At 35.3% G+C, this 20,288-nt stretch overlaps 1 protein-coding gene and 1 long non-coding RNA gene across 9 annotated transcripts in view; both read right to left on the reverse strand.

The window, feature by feature from the left end:
* The window catches only part of XRCC4 (X-ray repair cross complementing 4), a 236,406-nt gene that overhangs the window by 149,807 nt on the left and 66,311 nt on the right, over positions 1 to 20,288 (reverse strand). The gene's annotated exons all lie outside the window — the stretch shown is intronic.
* On the reverse strand, positions 14,963 to 19,918 carry LOC102150391 (uncharacterized). Its single transcript, XR_288342.4, has 3 exons — positions 18,957 to 19,918; positions 17,447 to 17,490; positions 14,963 to 16,884 (listed from the first exon to the last, which is right to left on the reverse strand). It is a non-coding gene; the product is annotated as an uncharacterized lncRNA (long non-coding RNA).

Consider the following 20,288-nt stretch of genomic DNA (forward strand, 5'->3'; position numbering starts at 1 on the left):
AGTGAGCTGCTGAAATGTTTATTTTAGCTTTAAATAAAGAGTATTACAAATGAACCTCCTGGAGCAGTAACATATCTAAGCTGATGACTGGTCACATTTATCTTCTAAGGTAGCTGGAACTGAGAAAAGGATGCCTATAAGGATTCCTTCTAAAGAGACTGACAGCTATATCTGCGAGACCACTAATCTCACATTTCCAACTATTTTCTCGCCCAAATTTCTTACAGCTTATAAAAAATGCTTAAACAGCTCAAGATGATTCACGATCCAGCAAGGCTCTGTGTATTTTAGATCTTGTAGGTTCGTATACTCAAAACACAATAACCTATGAGTGAAAAGTATTTTGAACTTTAATTATAGAACTACAAATTATTAGCAATTTTAAGGTCATGCTATATGCTTATTATATTAAATATCATCTAAGAATTCTTATTTTGGTCTTCATAATTGCAAAAATCTTCGGTGGGAGTCAAGGAATCCTTGAGGGCAAAAGTTCCAAAAGTCTACATGGTGACGGAATCTCAGAAGTTACTTCAATTTGAATGACTAGAAATGTTCATTCCATTACTGTCTTAAAATAGAGATGATGAGTCTTTTGGTTCATGGAAAATATAGTAAAATCTAGAAGATTTATCTTAGCCTAATTAGGAGTTATAACTAACTATGAAAATTAACCGGAAGGCTCTTCTTATAGTAACTGGACTAAGGGGGCGGAGTAGGGAGCAGGGGTTGCCTATTATTTTCCCGTTACATTACTTTTGGTATTAGAAGCTGATAAAGAAATATTGTCTTGGATTCCCTGACACTCTTCTAGAACTCATAATCCTTATCTAATCATTTCTTTACAGGACGCTTCCTTATCTTCTACTTAGATGCTAAATGGCACTATTTCTTGGAATGGTCCCTTGACCCACTCCTCTTTCTCTTCTATAGAATTATAGGGTTATCCACAATCACAGCTTCCACCATTACAGATAAGCTAAAAACTGCCAAGTCTATATCTCTGGGTAACGCCTCTCCTAAAGTCCACACCTATATACACATTTGACTCTTTTTTGGAGCCACCAGGATGTCCTATATGGACCTCAAACTTCAAATGTCAAAACAGAATTCATTGTCCATCTCCCTCATTACCAAACTAGCACCTCCCTGTATTTTCTACCAGACATTCACCATTTATTCAATTATACTTGGGTGGTCTAACGGGTGAGTATGGACACCTACCATAGCTTTACAGTATCTGCTATTTTTTCTTGCACTGGGATAAAAGCTGCAAAAGGATAGGTCTACATATTACTCATATTACTATTTCCGTCTTCATATGGTGAAACATAGAATGTACTCAATCATTCATTTACTGGATATTTTGAGCATGTAGGAAGTGCCAGGCATTGGAGACACTGTTGTGAGCAAGAAAAACAATGTGTCCACTCTCTTGAAGCTTGTATTTTAGTGGAGAGAGTTGACGATGCATAATGATCAAATAACAGATGTAGATTCAATGAAGAAAATAAAATGGATAATGAGATAGTGACTAGAGGGCAGAGTATCTTTGGATACAGTAGTCAGGAACAAGTCCTTGCCAGATAAGTGCTATTGGCACCAACACCTAAAGGATGAAAACATGACAGCTGTAGGAAGAGCTGACTCTAGGCAGAAGAGCAACCAAGTAAGAAGGCCTGGAGTGACAGGTTTTTAGGAACAAAAGCAGGCCAGTATGAGAGGATAAAAACGGAGGGAGAGGATGGGGGAGATGAGAATGGAAAGTTACACAGGAGACTAGGGCACGTGGGACTTCGTAGGCCGCAGTAGCACATTCCGAATTAATCCTAATTACAACAAAAAGCTATTGGAAGTTTACAGGCAGGAAAATGAGTGGGTAAAGAGGACTCAGAGTTTCCTCTAAGACTGCCCAATTATCCCAACCTCCTGGTACACATACCCTGTATAATCCCCTCCCCAGGAGTGTGGGCAGGCCTGTGACTTGCTTCTAACCAAAAGAATATGGCAAAAGTGACAAATATCACTTCAGTGACTAAATTCTATAAGATTGTAATGGCCATCTTGCTAACAGACTCTCTCCTTTCTGGCTTTTATGGACTAGCAGCCATGTTGGAGAAGCTCTTGTGGCAGGAAGCCGAGAGTGGTATCTGGCAAACAATCATTTAAAAACTAAGGGAGATCTCTGACCAACAGGCAGTGTACTAGTTTGGGTTCTCCTGAGAAATCAAACCAATAGGATGTGTATATATACTGAAAGAGATTTATGTTAAGGAATTGGCTCATGTGATTACAGAGGCTGGCAAGTCCAAAATCTGGTGGGTGGGCCAACAAGGTGGAGGCCCAGGAAGGACGGATGCCACCAGATGGCAGAATTCCTTCTTGCTCCAGTAAGGTCACTCTTTTGTTCTATTCAGGCCTTTAACTGATTGATTGAGGCCCACCCTTATTATGGAAGGTAACATGCTTTGCCCAAAGTCCACTAATTTAAATGTTAATCTCATCCAAAAAAAATCCTCACAGAATATCCAAAACAATGTTTGACCACACATCTGTGCACCTCGGTCCAGCCAGGTTGACACATAAAATTAACCACCTACAGCCAGCAAGAAACTGAGGCCCTCAGTCCACTGGGCCACAAGGAACTGAACTATGCCAGCATCTACATGATCTTCAGAGAAGAGCCTTCACCTTGAGATGAGATGACAGACCTGGCCAACACCTTGATGCAGCTTTCATATAAGCCCTAGAAAAGCCATGCCTGGACTCCTGACCCATAGAAACCATGAAATAATAAATGCATGTGGTTTTAAGCTGCAAAGTTTGTGGTCACTTGTTACTCAACAATACATAATGAATATAAAAATGTTTTAATATTACCAATCTAAAAAAAGAAAGCAAAGCAAAAACTCCCTTAATCCCATATCCTTCTGATTCCAGCTACTGTCCATTTCTCTGCTCTCATTATAGCAAAACTTCTCCAAAACTGTATCTATTATCTGCACTGTGCAATACAGTAGTCACTAGCCACACAAGGCTATTTAAATTTAAATTAACTTCCATGGGAAAAAGGTTATAGACCTTGAGATGGGAAGATGATTCTGGATTATCTGGGTGAGCCCAATCTATTCACATAAAATCCTTAAAACCAGAGAAACTTCCTTTCCCAGCTACAATTCAGAGGGACATGTAATTTGAAGACAGGCAGAGAAAGATACAAAATTGCTGGCTTTGAAGATGAAAGAAGATCATGAATCAAAGATATGGGTGGTTTCTAGAAGCTGGAAGAGGCAAGGCAATGGCTTCTCCTATAGAGCTTCCAGAAAGGATTGCAGCCCTGCTGACATACTGATTTTAACTACGTGAGACCTGTGTTGGACTTAACCTACAGAATGTAAGATAGAAAATTTAGTTGTTTTAAGCTGCTATATCTGTGGTAATTTGTTAGAGTAGGCACTGAAAATGAATACACTGCCTCAGGGTCTATGGTAGACTGAATAATGGCCCCCCAAAGATGTTCACATCCTAATCTCCAGAATCTGTGAATATTACCTTATATGGGTAAAGGGATTTACCAGATACGACTAAATCAAGGATCGTGAGATGGGACAATTGTCACAGTCCTGTGGATTATCCTGTGGGCCCAATGTAATCACAAGGGTCCTTATAAAAGGGAAGCAGATCAGAGTGAGCAGAAGGCAATGTGATGATGCAAAAAGAGACTGGAAAGATTTGACCATAAGCCAAGGAATGTCAGCAGACTCTAGAAGCTGAAAGAAATAAATTTGGGGAACTTGGTTACAGTGGTAACAGGAAACTAACACAGAGTATTTGCATATTCTTCCTGGAATGTTCTTCTCCATAAAATTCACATGGCTACCTAATTTACTTTATTCAAGTATCTGTTCAATGCTACCTCTCCAGAGATACTTTCTTGACTACCCTATATATGATATAATAATTCTAGAATCCTCCAGGCAGTATAAAAAGAAATGCCAATAGTGCATTATTGGGAAATAATGTTTTATGATCTTCATAGCAACGTTATCATCTTAAATCATATTCTTTATAAATATTTATTGTCTGTCTTCCCCACCCTCAATGTAAGCCCCATGCTCACAGTAGGGATTCAAAAAATGTTAACTGAGTGAGTGAATTCTTGGTCATAAATGTTGCAAATATTTTTCTGGTTTGGCAATATTACTTATAGAGCATTTACATTTTATTTTACATATTTATTTTTCTTGAGGAATATTAGCCCTGAGCTAACTGCTGCCAATCCTCCTCTTTTTGCTGAGGAAGACTGGCCCTGAGCTAATATCTATGCCCATCTTCGTCTACTTTCTATGTGGGATGCCTACCACAGCATGGCTTGCCAAGCTGTGCCATGTCCGCACCCAGGATCCGAACCAGCGAACCCTGGGCCAACGAGAAGCGGAACGTGTGTACTTAGTGCGCCACTGGGCCAGCCCCGAGTATTTACATTTTAATGTAGTTAAATCTAACAATAGTTTCCTCTTAAGGTCTTTGCTAATCAGAGTTACTATTCACCTATGTTTTCATTTTTAACTTTCTCTCTCCAAACACGTAACCAACATTTCTTCTCCATTTATCCAGAAATCTATTCTCTCCCTAATGATATGAAATGCCACCATTATTAGAAAGTACATATTTATGCATACTGAACTATGGTCTTGAGTTCCCTATTCAGTCTCACTGGTCTCTATCCTTTAACCAGTAGCATGCTCTTTTAATTATCATAGCTTTATAATATGTTTTACTAATAAGGATAAGTTCCATCTCATAATTCTTTTCTCAAAATTTTATTTTCTTGTTTTCCCAAGAATATCCCAAGAAATTTTGACTATGAATTTCAGACAAATCAAAAACAAAACAACAGCAACTAAAAAAATACTGGGAATTTGGTTTGGAATTACATTCATTTTCAAATTATTTTATAAGGAATTGACTTCTTTCCAATATGAATTATAAGGTAATTCCTCAGTTCAGGAACATAATGTTTTTTCATCTAATCAAGAGTTATTTCCATGTTCTTTAACTGTTTCTCATTGCTTATTTTTGACTCAGACTCCCCACATTGCAGATGATAAGACTATCAAATGATCTGTAGGTAGAAATATGAACATAATTGCCTACTTAGTCTTATTCTTCATTATTTTTGATCCCTTGGTCACATCAAAAGAATTATACAGTATATGGGAACCTTAGAAATCTCTACCTTAAAATCCCAATACTGACATTTATTTGTAGTGGGTTCCTGAATAAGCAATTGTAATCTCTGTATTCAAAATAATGACTTTTCCTATAGGAGATTTGTGAACAAAATCTAAGGCCTGCTTATGAAGGATTTTACAAATAAGACACAATAGAAATAACACCTAAGGGCACAAAAAACCTGCACTCTCTTGAGTCAGTTTGAACTTGATTTGTCTTCTAAAAATGGTTGATTACTTTACCACAGTGGCATTCCAGAGTTGCTATGACAGAGAAAAATCTCACTGGGGCTGAGATTACTGTTTACTGTTGCGTAGTTTCAGAGGCCTCACAGAAACAGTGAGTGAGCCAACACTGGACACAACTTATAATATGATAAAATATCATGCTACGGGATACTTAGGAAACATAACTTAAGAGGAAATAGTATGAAATATCATGGATCATTCATTTCTGAATTTAAAACAGTTTACCCTGTTTAGTAACAATTGCTCAGGTGTCTCATAGCATTCTCTAGGAAAAATAAAACAATAGAATCCTGTATTTTTTTTTTAAAAAATTCTGGTCCTTTGCCATTTAAAAATATCAGAAACTTAAGGCCAACCTTCTCCATCTTGCCCAAAAGCACTGAACTATACTTATTTGATGTAATGGCATGATTGGTTAAAAAGCATTATATTGACAGTAGAAACTTTTTGGGAACAAAACATTTTCATGAAAACTTACTGTGTTAACTATACCTCCATTACCCTTAAAATCAGTTATCATAAACTAAAAAACTAAAAACTAGTGATCCTTAAAAAAAATTAAGAAATACTAAGTATCCTTAAATCCTCAATTTAAATTACATTATAAAATAAGGACTCAAGACAAAATATGCTAATTTTTGTAAGGTTTATGAATTTATTTCTAAAGAATTTTTTAAAGTCTAATAATTTTCTCTTTAAACTATTGATTAAAAATTCTTCTCCCATATTTTTTCATTCAAAAATATTTACTATGAATCCTAGAAAAACATTACTTATTGTAATTTAAGGGCAGGTCTGTAGGAAACAAATTTCTATCGACAATATTTGTACAGAAAACTAGTAATATTTACTTTGATTTATTTCTTTATGTAGAGACAAGATAAAAACAAACTACTAGTCTAAAAATATTTTTAAATTTTTAAGGTTTTTTTTAGGTGAATAACTAATAGGAAAACTGCCCATAAGGCATGAAAATTAGCATGTATTTTCGATGAGATTAAGAAGTGGAGAGCGCGATGGATGGTAACCATGCATTTAATTGAATTTTCTTGCAAAGAAAAATGTAATTAAAAGTTAACATTGAAGTAGTTCCAGTTCAGATAATAGCAGAGTAAACTGTATTAGATTAACCCTCCTAGAGATAATTATTATAAACTCTGAATCCAAAAAAAAGACAAAAAAGAAAAATCTATTTCAAGGGACTGGAGAATGAGTCAAAGCAGGCAGCCAACTGGAGGGTACTCAACACGGTGAGATCATGTTTACATGGCTGTTCCTCACAAGGCACTCCCCAGGCCTAGAGCTCATGTCAAACAAGTAGAAACCATACTCACTAGCTACAGAGATCAAGAGATGGAATTCTGGGCTGCACACACACACGTGCGCATATACACAAATAAATAAATATATGGAAAATAGGAGAGAAGATGTAAGAAAATTAGAGGATCAGTACAGTACAGAATCAGTTAAAATCCACAGAACAGAGTTAGCCAAATGAAACACAAAACAGAGAAGTAATTTAAAAAGTAGAAGAAGAAATGCATGAACTGAAAGATTTAAATTTCCAGATAGAAAGGTTCTACTAAGGTCCTAGATAACTGCATTAAAAAAGGACTCATATCAAGACACAGCATCATTAAATTTTGGGACATTTGGGACAAAAAGAGAGTCCTAAAAGATTCCAGAGCAATACAATAGGTTATATGAGAATGATAAGGAATTGGAATGCCATCTGTTTTCCTATAGCAATGCCAGATATTAGAAGTCTACAAATTAATTTCTTAAAAATAATACATATTCAGAGAATATGTTCCACCTACATAATCAAATAAGCTGAATAAGCATAATATTTTTCAAATAATAATAAGAAGTAACATTTATTAAGTGTTTCCTATGTTTCAGGCCTTATGTCAATTAATACAGAAGTCTCCCTGGGATTAATAGCAATAAATTTAGATTTTGAGCTCCAGATCTAAGACTAAAATAGTATCAGGAATATGTGAATGTAGTCAATAAATTTCTGTAGAATCATACATGAAAACTTGAAATTCAATTCAATATTCTTTTTTTTTCCTGCTTTTTTTTTTTCCTCCCCAAATCCCCCTGGTACATAGTTGTATATTTTAGTTGTGGGTCCTTCTAGTTGTGGCACATGGGACGCCACCTCAACATGGTCTAATGAATGGTGCCATGTCCGTGCCCAGGATCCGAACCCTGGGCCGCCGAAGTGGAGCGCGCAAACTTAACCATTCGGCCACAGGGCCAGCCCCAAATATTCTTTCTTAGTTCCTACCATGCACATGTGCAAGGCAATCTCATTACAGAAAGATGAATCAGATAGACTATCTGCTTTACATAAATGTAAAGAGAGTAGCAGTATTTTATAACACTACAATGTTAATAGATTAATTTCAGAAAACCTCATACAAACTATAATACCACAACCATGAATTTTCAACTTTTAAAAGCTCAAAGTGTAAATGCAGCCAGGCAAAAATGTTGAAATATCGCAGTACTAAAATTACTGTTTTCAATGAAATAATGTCATTACTGCATGAAACACCAAGTGTTTTGCGGTAACTAAGTAAATAAGTCATGTTACATAGAATAGCACCTTACTGTTAGCAAATATTAAAACCAGAAACCCAGTTTCAGTTGAGTCCAAAAGAAATCAACTGTTTTGGCATACTACAGTTCCACTTCTGTGAATTGTTTCTTATGAAGCAATCTCATAAAAGAACACTTAACCCATTGCCAAAAATGTCCAAATGGTATAGCAGTTATTGTATTTTGACAATGTAGTAATCACAATTCATTCGATGGGGTGCTAAGGGATAAATCCCTAAAACTACAGTGAGCGAGCAGTGGAAGGAGGGTGGCATTCTGAAAATACAGTATGTACTGAGATACATGGTAAGATGAAAAGTCACATCCATGAGGAAACAATGTCAGATGCAAAATGAATATTTCACAAAATTTTTAAAAGCATAGTTTTTCTTTGATTGTATGACTCCAAAGGTCAGATCAAAGATTTATGTTCAACTACCAGAAATGCTTTGGCACTTACTGTCATGGTTACAATAAATTAAGGGAGAAAAAGCATTCCCCTTAGTAAGCCAGTTCAGAAAACTACAGAATATAGACTCTTTAAAAGTTATCCTAAATTTATAAATCAGTGTTTGGCTATAAACTGAAGAAGGGGGCCATGATGCCTGGTGTGCCTGTCACATACAGAGTTCCTTTTTGGAAGGGTAGCTCCAACAGGTTTATTTAATTCTTAGACTGGATATGTAAACTTCTACAATTTCATGGCAAGCTTTTACAAGTTAATGCTTTGCATAGACTCAAATTTGCCACTCAAGTATTGCTAACTGGATCAATGAACAAGGCAAAGAAAATTATCTAAGGACTGAGTATGAGGATGACCAACTGCTTCTGAAGCAACTCGACCTAAACTCTTCCCAAAGAGATTCTATACAGTAAGTGACAGCAATCGTCACATTCCATTCAAATTAAAAAGGAAGTGTTGATTTTAAGCAAATAGAAGTGGTTGCCACGAGGTTAGGCTGTTTTCCTAAACTGGACGGAGATAATATTCCAGTTCACTGAACATTAGTCTCATAGAAACTAGAAACCAGGCATGATTGGGGGGCCAAAAGAAGCTATTTTCCATTCTGTCCTTACCTTCCCCTTGACCGAAACACTCGCATTTGTATGAACATTCCTCTTATGCCTCCAGCCTCAAAGGTTATCTGTGCGGATCTCCTCTTAACGATTTTAGGAAATCTGACCAACTTGACTCTACGATCTAGAAGGATTCTCTGGAATTGAATATCTATTGGAAGAGCTACCTCAAAAGCAAATTCGTATTTATTTAGCACATGTTTTACTAAGATTTCCGCTTTTAACAACTCTCTATCTTAGCAATATCTGTGTTTAATGAGCATAAATTCAAAGCCTACTTTAAATTTTGAGGTTTTTAAATGTAACAATTAAATTGGCTTTAACGGCTATTTCCTAGACCTAAATGCCATGTCAAAGACTGACAATCAGATTTCAATTCTGGTTTTTCTTAACACATTTCTTTCCTCCTATATACATCTTTCTTTTAGCTATGAAAAATATGAAGAAAAACAGGATGTGTTAAAAAATTTGAAATCCGCTTCCTATAATGTTATCCACATCCTTTGTACTTAAGTTCCAGAACAAGATATACATGAGATAAATAGTAGTCTAAAGGAGGTTCCTTTACCAACAAACCGTGACCTTGATCTTTGAACTTCAAAAACTTCAAATAATACTATTGTTCAACCTATTTACCCTAATTCACAGGTATTATATGGGTGGCATTCAAAAAGAAAAACTACTATATAACCTCAAAGAACTGTTCACTCTTTTAATTTCTATTCAACAAACATTTTTAAGGAATTTTTCACCAAATACTAGGATATACATCAAGCATAAAGCTTGCCTTTGCCTGCAAAGAGACTTGCAAAGAAGTAACCATTACATAGTGTGAGAAGTGTCATAAAAAAAAGTGCCAGCCGTGTGGCGCAGCAGTTAAGTTCGCACGTTCCGCTTTGGCGGCCTGGGGTTTGCTGGTTCAGATCCCAAGCGTGGACATGGCACCGCTTGGCACACCATGCCGTGGTAGGCGTCCCACATATAAAGTAGAGGAAGATGGGCATGGATGTTAGCTCAGGGCCAGTCTTCCTCAGCAAAAGGAGGAGGATTGGCAGCAGTTAGCTCAGGACTAATCTTCCTCAAAAAAAAAAAAGTGCTCATTGGTATCATATTCAATATTTTTCACAAGTACGTTGATCTCAGAACAGATAAGCACGTTTTGGGGATAACAGTAGCAGCATGAAATATTAACCAAGGTGTCAGTATATGGGACCATAATCAGATTCTCGATATCAAGACTAGCAATAGCTAGTGTGACAGTTAATTTTATGTGTCAACTTGACTGAGCCACCGCATGCCCAGATAGCTGGTTAAATATTATTTCTGGGTGTGTCTGTGAGGGTGTTTCTGGAAAAGATTAGCATCTGAGTGGTAGACTAAGTAAAGCAGATGGCCCTCCTTAATGTGGCTGGGCATTATCCAATCACTTGAGGGCCAGAATAGAACAAAAAGGCAGAGGAAAGATGAATTCACCCTGCCTGAGAACTTGAGCTGGGACATAGATCTTCTCTTGCCCTTGGCACTTGTGGTTCTCAGACCTTCAGACCTGGACTGGAATCTACACCATCAGCTCTCCAGCTGTCAGGTTTTGAACTATATCACCAGCTTTCCTGGGCCTCTGGCTTCTAGATAATGAGATTTATCGGCCTCCATAATTGTGTGAGCCAATATTTTATAATGACTATTAATCTGTTTCTCTAGAAAACTTTAATACAGGTAGTAGTATTTCAACCTTACATAGTCTATGATTATGTCCTAATGATAACTCGTTTCCCAAAATGTGAAGAGGATGAGAATTACTTTTAGCCAAGTTTTTTCTTTCCTGAGTGTGGACTGAACATTATAAATACAAAATAAAGAAATACTGGAACAATATCTAAAACTAAAGCCAGAGAGTATCAAAAATAATGACTGTTGTTGGAATATAATCAGAAAACAATTTCTTGTAGACAGCTCACGTCATCACTAAGAACTACCGCTGAAAAAAAGAACAGTCCAGAATGTTTTGAACCTGTGAGATCAACATAAAAACAGGATCATGAAAAGAATTTGTTCACAATTTGAGAGAGAGAAAAAGAGCAATGATGCAAATTTTTCCATTGTTATTGTCTCATCACTGAGTAACCTAGAGGAACCACCCTGTCTTGGATTAAACATGATTTCCTTCTCATTGCCAACAACAATCTATGATTCTTTTTAACATGAGTAGCTACCTCTAATTCCATGCAAAAATCCTTTTGTGGGATACTGGGGAGATGTATTTTTTTAATAGTTCAATATGACATGTCTGAAAAACAACAAAATCTGCAGAGGAAAGGCCATCCTTGAACCCTAACAGGACAATTTAAGTAGACAGAGCATTGTAAACTTCATCCTTCTAGATTTATATAGTTCAATAATCCTGTTTACATTTTCATGTTTTAATCCAATCATAAAGAACTACAGTAGCAATTCCATAAAACATCTTATTTAATCCTCCAATAACCAAACCCATCATTCTCAAAAGAACTTTAGGTTAAGAATCACAGTTTAAAATGCTCTTTAATGACCAGCAATGGTTAGGAAACCTGTTTAGAAAAGTTATAAATATTTATTGATTGATGGATGTCAACAAACAGAAATCCTTTCAATATCTTAAAAGAAAGGAACAAAGGCCAACTGGAAGTCCTATTTTCTGTGTGTTCTCCAGCAGACTGAACATATAACACTCTCAGGGGAGTCCCAATTCACACACTCCCAAAAAAGAATAAAAGGATCAAGACACCAATAATATTGAAGAGTTTCCACCACCACTGCCTGCATCGTAGTACTAGAATGAATCATTCTTTGTAACACAAAATAATTCTATTGATTCATCTTTGGTAGAGAATAAAGGTTTGCCTTAAGATTTTCAACAGTGCTAGAGAGCTTATACACACTTTCGTCTGCACTGACTTTTGACCAATTATTTGGACACATGAAATCAGTATGTCAGCGTAAAAGGACAATCAGCATCATTCAAATCAATTTCATTGAGTTCCTAGTATGTGTTAGAAATTATGTCAGGGGCTGAGAATGAAAGCATAAACAAAGCATACTTCCTGTCCTTATGGAAATCATAATCCGGCAGGAGAAAATGAAACGTAATCACCCAACTAAAATGCAACACGATTTGAAAAGAATGAATGCGATGAAGTCAGGAAAAAGTATGAATGCCATGCTATGATGTTTAGCTTTTATTCTCTAGGTCAGGGCTTGCAAACTGTCTTCACAGGCCAAGCAGATAAAGTAAATGAATAAAGTTGATGGGCTGGCAAGCTATAGACAGCATTTCCCATCTACAGGGACAGCCACTAGGTAGTGTCAGTGGATTGTTGTCTTGTGGATTGGGGGGCCATATTAATCAGATTTCTAATTTTTCAAGAAAGGAATGAAATCTAGATTTTTAGCTATAAGTTCCTAATTTGAATTGTTGAAAACTTGCTTAAATTTTTTTTCGGCCAAACCATAACATATATATAGACCATATTTGAGCTTCTGCTAAAGACAATAAGGTGAGATTTCCAATGATTTTTAACAGAATAATGTGATTAGATTTGCACTTTAGAAATTTTTCTTGGGTAGTAGATGAGAGTATGGAGGACCAAACACGGGGAGATCAGCTGTTTGCAAGAGTCCCTGCATAAAAGAAGTGGATTTAAACTTGAGCCATAGAAAAGTGCAGACAGATTCACTTGAGTGAAAAGAACTGAGGACTAGGCAACATAATTGAAGAGAAGCAGCAAGTAGGGGAAAATAAAAATATGAGAGTAGAGGTGAGTGTTAAGAGTGGGAACACAGGCCTAATAGAGTGAATTCAAGGAGGAAAATAATACAAACACATACAGATATGACAAAAAGAAATTTGAAGAAATACATACCTAATAGCCTCTATTATTTTCATGGTAGGCAGAGTTCTAACATGGCTCTCAAGATTTCCATGCGCTGGTGTGCATGTCCCGTATAATCCTCTCCTTTTGTGGTTGGGTGAGAACTTGTGAATTTAATGAGATATTCACTCCTGTGCTTAGGTTAAGTTATATGGCACAGCTGACTTTAAAAAAGAGAGATTATTCTGGCTGGGCTTGATTAAATCAAGTGAGCCCTTAAAATGGACTGGGTTCTTCAGGAAAAGCAGGGGTTGGACTTGAAGGAAATTCCCTGTTGCTGGATTTGAAGATGGAGGGTGCCATGAGAATGGCTTCTAGGAGATGAGAGCAATCCTCGGCTAACAGCCAGCAAGGAAATGAATGCTGCCCACAATCAGGTGAGCTTGGAAGAGGAATCTGAGTTCCAGATGAGAATGCAGTCTGGCTGACACTTTGATTTCAGCCTTGTTGAGATCCTGAGCAGAGAAGCAAGTCGTGCTATGCCTGGACTTCTAACCTATAGAAGCTGTGAGATAATGGTTGTTGCTTTTAAACTGCTAAGTTGGCAACAATTTATTATAGAGTAATTGAAAACTAATACACTTAGTAAATAGAAAATAAGTTTTCTGAATAAAACAACAGGAATTGCTTCAAGATAAGGTTGGTGGAACTGCCATGAATGAGAGTAAAGCTGAATTTATTTTCTAGCAACTTTGGTCTCATCAAGCTTTTCCCAAATGTCATAGGAGGCACGAAATGACCCACTAGAAAGAGAAATAACTTCTGTTACATGAAATTTTAAGATATATATCAAAGGAGTTGGACAGTTTATAATAAAACTCTAAAAAAAATCATGTATGTATGGCAAAAGAATCACACATATATCATAAAATTATTTTAGAAAGCATTTTAATAATTATGGTAGAAAGTCATGAAAAAATAATAGTATCATTGCAATCCTGTTGGCATTTAATCACTTAGTCTTTTGAAATCATTCTGTTTATAGTCATACTGTCTGGTTTCCACAGTAATAAACACACAGCCTGTTTATTTTAAATATTCCATCCTGAAATGAGAAATTTTTTTCTCAAATTCATCCTGCACACTAACCAAGATCCCCAGCCAAAAAGATCACAGAAGACCAAATGTGTAAAAGACAAGTAAGATCCCATATGAACATCATCCAGTCTTTAGATTTAGAGAAGAATCATGTCAGACTCCAGCTGTTCTAACTTAATAGAAGGATGGCCCAGATCCTCCTAGTCCTTGTCGCCTAAGGGAGACAAGCAGCCCATGACATAATGTGTCCGTTTTGTTCATTTGATGTTAGTAAACACAGCACTTGCTTTATGTTTCATCTTTCTCTTGTCAACTTTCAACTCTCTTTCCCCAAAGAGAACAAAAAAGGTCTCTTTAGATGAAAAGTGAAAGTCTATTCTAAATTAAGGAATGTAAGAAAATCAATCTGTAAGAAAATTTAGAGTTGTCCTCACATGAACAGTTTCAAGGAGGTATTCTTTACAGTCTAATCAGCATATATTCTAAACAGAACAAAAGTAGTTCCCTTTAAACTTAGTAAAAAAATATAAAATCATTCACAATTTTAAAAAGGAAAAATAACTATTTTCCAGGAAATTAGAAAATAAATCTGAAATATATTCCTTTAAAAATGGAAGCATTAAATACATGGAAAATGAGAATGGGGAAAATATTAAAAAATAATTTATGTTTGGCAAATTTCAACTCTAACTCAAAACAATCCAACTCATCAAACAACCACCCCCAACCACCAGCCCCCTTGGATTAGTCCCACCTGGCCCTCTGACCATCCCCTGCTGCAAGATGGACTGGTGCCCTCTAAGTTAACTGTATTGCAGTTGTCAACTTAAAAAGCAAATAAGCCAGTTATTTTACCCTCAAAACGAGTTTATTCATGAATTGCAATTTGTGATGTCCATGCTTTGGTCGACCATATGCAAATCCAGAGAGACAAAGGAAGGGGCTTACTTTTATAGAGCAAACGGGAGAGTAGGGAGAGCTGTTCTAAACAAAAGTCCATTGAAGGAAAGTAACACTCGGGGGGCAATAGCTTCTCATTGGCTGAGCTGCAGTTGGCTGCAGTTGACAGGCAGAGAGAAATCTTCCTTCAGTAGGAAAGTACTTGCACTTCCCTCCAGAGATGCAAACCTAAGTCTGTTTCCGTTTGGAGTAATTGACCATGTACAATAGGATGTGAGAGCCCCCCTACAGGACTCCCCCATTCCAATTTAGTTGAGGTTCCTCTTACTCATTTCACACAGTCATCCTGGGTCTCCCTTCAGCATCATCCTGAGGATTCTCTTTGTTGTATACCCTGTTTCTTAGACTGAATGACACAAATTGAAAGAGTGGCTCATCAATCTTCAATCATTGCTAAAATGTGCATTTAAAACTATACAAATTATTTGGCTTCAAGTTCAGATATGCAGTGTTTTGGCTGGTGTTCAAGTCTACGTATTTCACAATCTTTCTTTAAGTTTTCTCTTTGGTCCACAGATCTTCTTATGTGTGTGCTTTTATATTTGTGGGAGAGACAATCTTTTTACGATTAAGTTATTACAGAAAACTTGAACTGTAGCTTGATTCTCTAGTCAAGAAGTCCTTTGTGACCTAGTATATAGTTAAATATTGTCATGTTTTAGTATGCTTGAAAAAAGTACATTCTGTAATTGTTAAAGGGATCTATCCATCCATTCATTCATCCATTAGAATAACTTATTTAAAATATACTGTTCAAATCTGCTATTTTTTTGTGTGTTTTCTTATCTGCTTAATATATTAGTGTTTGACAGAGGTGTTTTAAAAACTTTCAACATGATTTTGGATTTTTTAATTTCAACTTGTGAGTCAATTGTTGCTTTATGTATGCTGAGGTTATATTGTCAGGTGAATACAGGTTCTCATATCTTCCTAGTCATTTGGTCTTCCCTATTCTTAGCAATACTTATTGCCTTGAAATGTATTTTTTGTATGATAATAAAATTGACTCACAAGTTATATTTTCATTAATGTTTTTCTGGTGTATTACTTTTATCTCTTTATTTCCAACCTTTATGATCCTTATGTTTTAGCTGTGTTTCTTATAAACAGCATTAAGTTGGATTTTGTATTTTATAGAATCTACAATCCGTCTTTTAACAGGAGAGTTTATAGTCACATAATTGATTTACTTATTTATTTCTACCATCTTATTTTGTTTGCCTATTTTCTATGTATGTATTTTTCCTTTGCTCTATTTTATTATGTTTACTATTCCTTTAAAATCTGCTTAATCACTTAAAATACACTTATTTTATATTACATTCAATGTTTTATATTACTTCATGATGTATGGTAATAACTCTCCTTTTTATTGTTGACTGTATCGTGTTAGATAATTCATGTGGCCGGAATTTTTTATTCTGCGCTTATATTCAAAGGAGGTATTCTTTCTAGAAGAGTCCCATCTGCATGAGCTTTGCATTAGCTTCTGAATAGCATAGGCTTTGCTTTTGCAAAAGTTTCAGACAATCTCTTGGCTTGAGATTCCTGTGTTATGGGGACAGTATAAATTCTGACGTCATTCAAACATGTGCATGGGGGGTTCCCTTCCACCCTCCCTCCTCTCCCCCTAACCAGTTCCTAATACCCTATCACAACAGAGGCATTAAACTCAAGCCCACAGAACTTATATACAGCCAAATGACTCTTCTGGCCAATGAAGCATAACTCATGCTCTGACTTCAAGTTATCTTTTCATTTCTGTTCCCTGGAGATTTCCCCTCTTTTCTTGCCTCAGCATTTCTATGTACCTGGAATGGGAAGGATCATATCACAGGTCAGTCCCAGAAATCCATACAATGATTTTCTGATCACTCACATTACTTTCATGAATATCATTTGGCATTTATTGAGTGCTCAGCTCAGCACAAACACGAATGACAAGAAAGTCATGTTCTTTGTCGACTTGGAGTTTACAAAAGGCCTGAGAATTATTCATCATTGTCAGCAATTTCAACATGCAGTGTTATCACTATTCCAGCTTCCTATCCAAGAAATAAAACCCTCTAATTACACAGTATCTTTTTCATAATATTTTTTAATTAAATCTAATATAAATCAATTATGTCTAGGGATTAACTTAATCCCAGACACGGTTATTACCTCAAGAAATGCTAAGAGATTTTTAAGAAGGAATATCTCCTTAGAGAAACTAATTTTTTCATAAGTTATGCTTATATAGATAAAACGGTTATTTCATTATGCCTGGATCAGGAATTTTGAATTGAAAAATGATAACTAATTCTGAACATTTGTTAAAAGTTGTAAAGCTCTGGGAAGCTATTTTAAAATGAGATAATCTTAAATCCTTACCTAATCAGATAATAGTTTCTTTAACATTTCACATTATTTGGAGCCTTGAAAGAAAAGATATTTTAATTATTTAAAATTAAATAAAATAAACATATCAGATAAAACAGAATCACAATTTATATGTCATCCATAAAGCAATTTCATATTCCTAACAAGTTTTTATATTGTCAACTATAATTATGAGAGTTTACTCCTAAAACTTTCTTAGAGTCTTAACAAACTAAAATCAACGATCAGCGATTTTGAATTCAAAATCAATTTTAATCAATGATTCACAGATGCATTCTTATTTAATCTGGGAGAAAATATGAGATATTGAAAGATTTTTTTACAGAAGGTACTTTAGTGCAATATGTCACATGCCCAAAATATGTCCCAAACTGTAACATTTTAAAAATTTCCTTTTCCTGATCTTAGTAAGTCTAAAGAGTAACGATTTTTGATTTTTAGATAGAATGATTTATTGAAAATATTATTCTTTAAAACATGTGTAACAAAAATTTCTCTGAGGAACAATTTAAAGATGTCAAGTTTACTAAAAGGCTGTGCTGATAGAATAAAATTAACTATTGTATATTCTACTATTTCAAATTTCAGTATGAAGCTGAAGATTTTTTATGTTTAGTAAATTCTTACATAGATATCAGAGGTCATTAGGGTGGATAAGACTTCTTAATAGACTAAATTTCTTTCTAAGCACTTCAGGTAATTTTTAAAAATTATCCTTTAACAACCAATAGGTTTTTTTTTATTTTTGTTTTGTTTAAGAACTTAATGCCATCTATTACAGCATTTCTTTAAAAATTCCATACAGAAGTCCCTTGACATGCTGGCTAGATTTTCTAAGACCTTAGAATTCTGCACACATTTACAAAAACATAAACCTTTGTACTAGCTCCTAGCATTTTCAAAGCCACATTGCTCTCACATGCGTTTCTGATGTGTTTTGTTAAAAGTTAAGATCATTTTTATTATTCACTAAAATTTTCCTTCTGATTTGATGTCCATTTCTCCACAAAGACACAATATTTTGAAAACTTCAAAGGTTACTGTAGTGATAAGAAGAGAACAAAATCTCATATCATATGGGATAAATAGGCAACTCTCCCACCTAGGAATCTGTGGTGCAAAATTAAAATTAGAGCCACAGAAAATTACAGATTGTTTCATGTCATAGACCCTTAGCGCTTGCTCATGATTTGGATATTGAAGTTATAAATATCAGGAGTCTACTGATATAATCCATGATTTAAATTTTTACATTTGGTCTTCTCTCTGAATTAATCCAAATTACAATGCTCTATTTTGTTTTACAGTGCTTTATCAATAGGCATACAAGTACAGAAATGTGTACACTAAGATACTCTCATTAATGAAGTTCGATTCCCAAATCTGGCAATGCTGATGAGTAAGGAGATATCAATCAACATTAATGAATCAATTTGTAAAATTATGGGACATTCTAAAAAAGGAATACCCTTATTTGAGACACTTCCTAACTCTTACTTACTCAGAATTGTCTGTCTTTCTTCAGACAAATAAACAATGGAGAAACCCAATTGCTTGAAAATAAGCTACTGTAAAGAAGACCAGATCTGAGAGAGTCCAAAACAGCAGCAGGGACCATTTCAAACAACCACAGATGTCCACCACATGATAGCTAACACGCTGACACAGGGATGTGATGAAAGTCCTCTGTCCCCATTGTACTCGTTGTAAGGTGTGAGTACCCATCTGTTCTTTATTTGTGTTTCTGGAAACTCAGTAACTTTAGAGATGTACTCACATGGAAAAAACATGTATTAGAAACAAAAAGGAGATAGTTACAAAATGACTCAGTGGTAAAATCTGTAATACACTTTAGTACGTATTTAACAAGAGCTAATCAAAAGCTTCCAAATACAGTTCTTCCTGTATCAATAAGGAAGATAGCTGAAGAGGTGGTCAGGAGTTTCCTGAAATTGGTGAACTCCATAAGCCATTATTACAAATTGATTGTCATTAACATAGGAATCCAAACATAAGAGAGGAAATAAAAGGCAAATTATTTTACTTTCATTTTTTCCCTGGATTAACTAATGAATAACCAAGTGAAGTTTGGGAATTTCATAGTTACTTAGTGAAAAATGACAACAGCAAGCAGGTTAACTCAACATAAGAGGGAATTAGCATCTTCAGTGCAGAAAACAAATGAACTTAAATTTTATATAAGCATTTGAGTTCAATAGCTACTCAAAAAAACTGAATACGATTTTAAAGGCATATGCTAAGCCAGAATTAAAGTACCAAACAATTGCTGGTATCAGCAAGCCAAAAGTTCACTGTACATACCAAATTCACAGGAAATTATGAGTCCAGATCCAAGGACACGATAGGAAAGGCAGCCTATTTATCGAAGGTCTTTATACTTCTGATAGACAAGACAAATGAACAGACATGCTGAGTGAAGGAAAGAATAGCACTTCACGAATCACCTGGAGCAACCTAGTCCTCTGTTAGCACCTAATTCTATAGAGGTCTAAAAAATAGCCAAATACAACTGATTCGAATTGAAATAAAATAAATCGAAATTGAGTATATTAACAAGTATTAACATTAATAATATTAATAATATATATTTATGTATATTATATATTATAATAAATATTATAAATATTGAGGGATTCCCTTGACTTCTTCAATTAGGTATTGTTTTTATTCTCTTATCTATTAAAAAGTATGATTTGTAATCAAGGGCCCCTTTTAACATAAAAATGTCTGATTATTCACCCCATAAGAATAAAAAGACCTGAGAACACTATGATCACTTACTAGCTATGGTCCTCTCTGAGTATCAGTTTCC

This window comes from Equus caballus, chromosome 14 (assembly GCF_041296265.1).
Source record: "Equus caballus isolate H_3958 breed thoroughbred chromosome 14, TB-T2T, whole genome shotgun sequence".
NCBI lineage: Eukaryota > Metazoa > Chordata > Mammalia > Perissodactyla > Equidae > Equus > Equus caballus.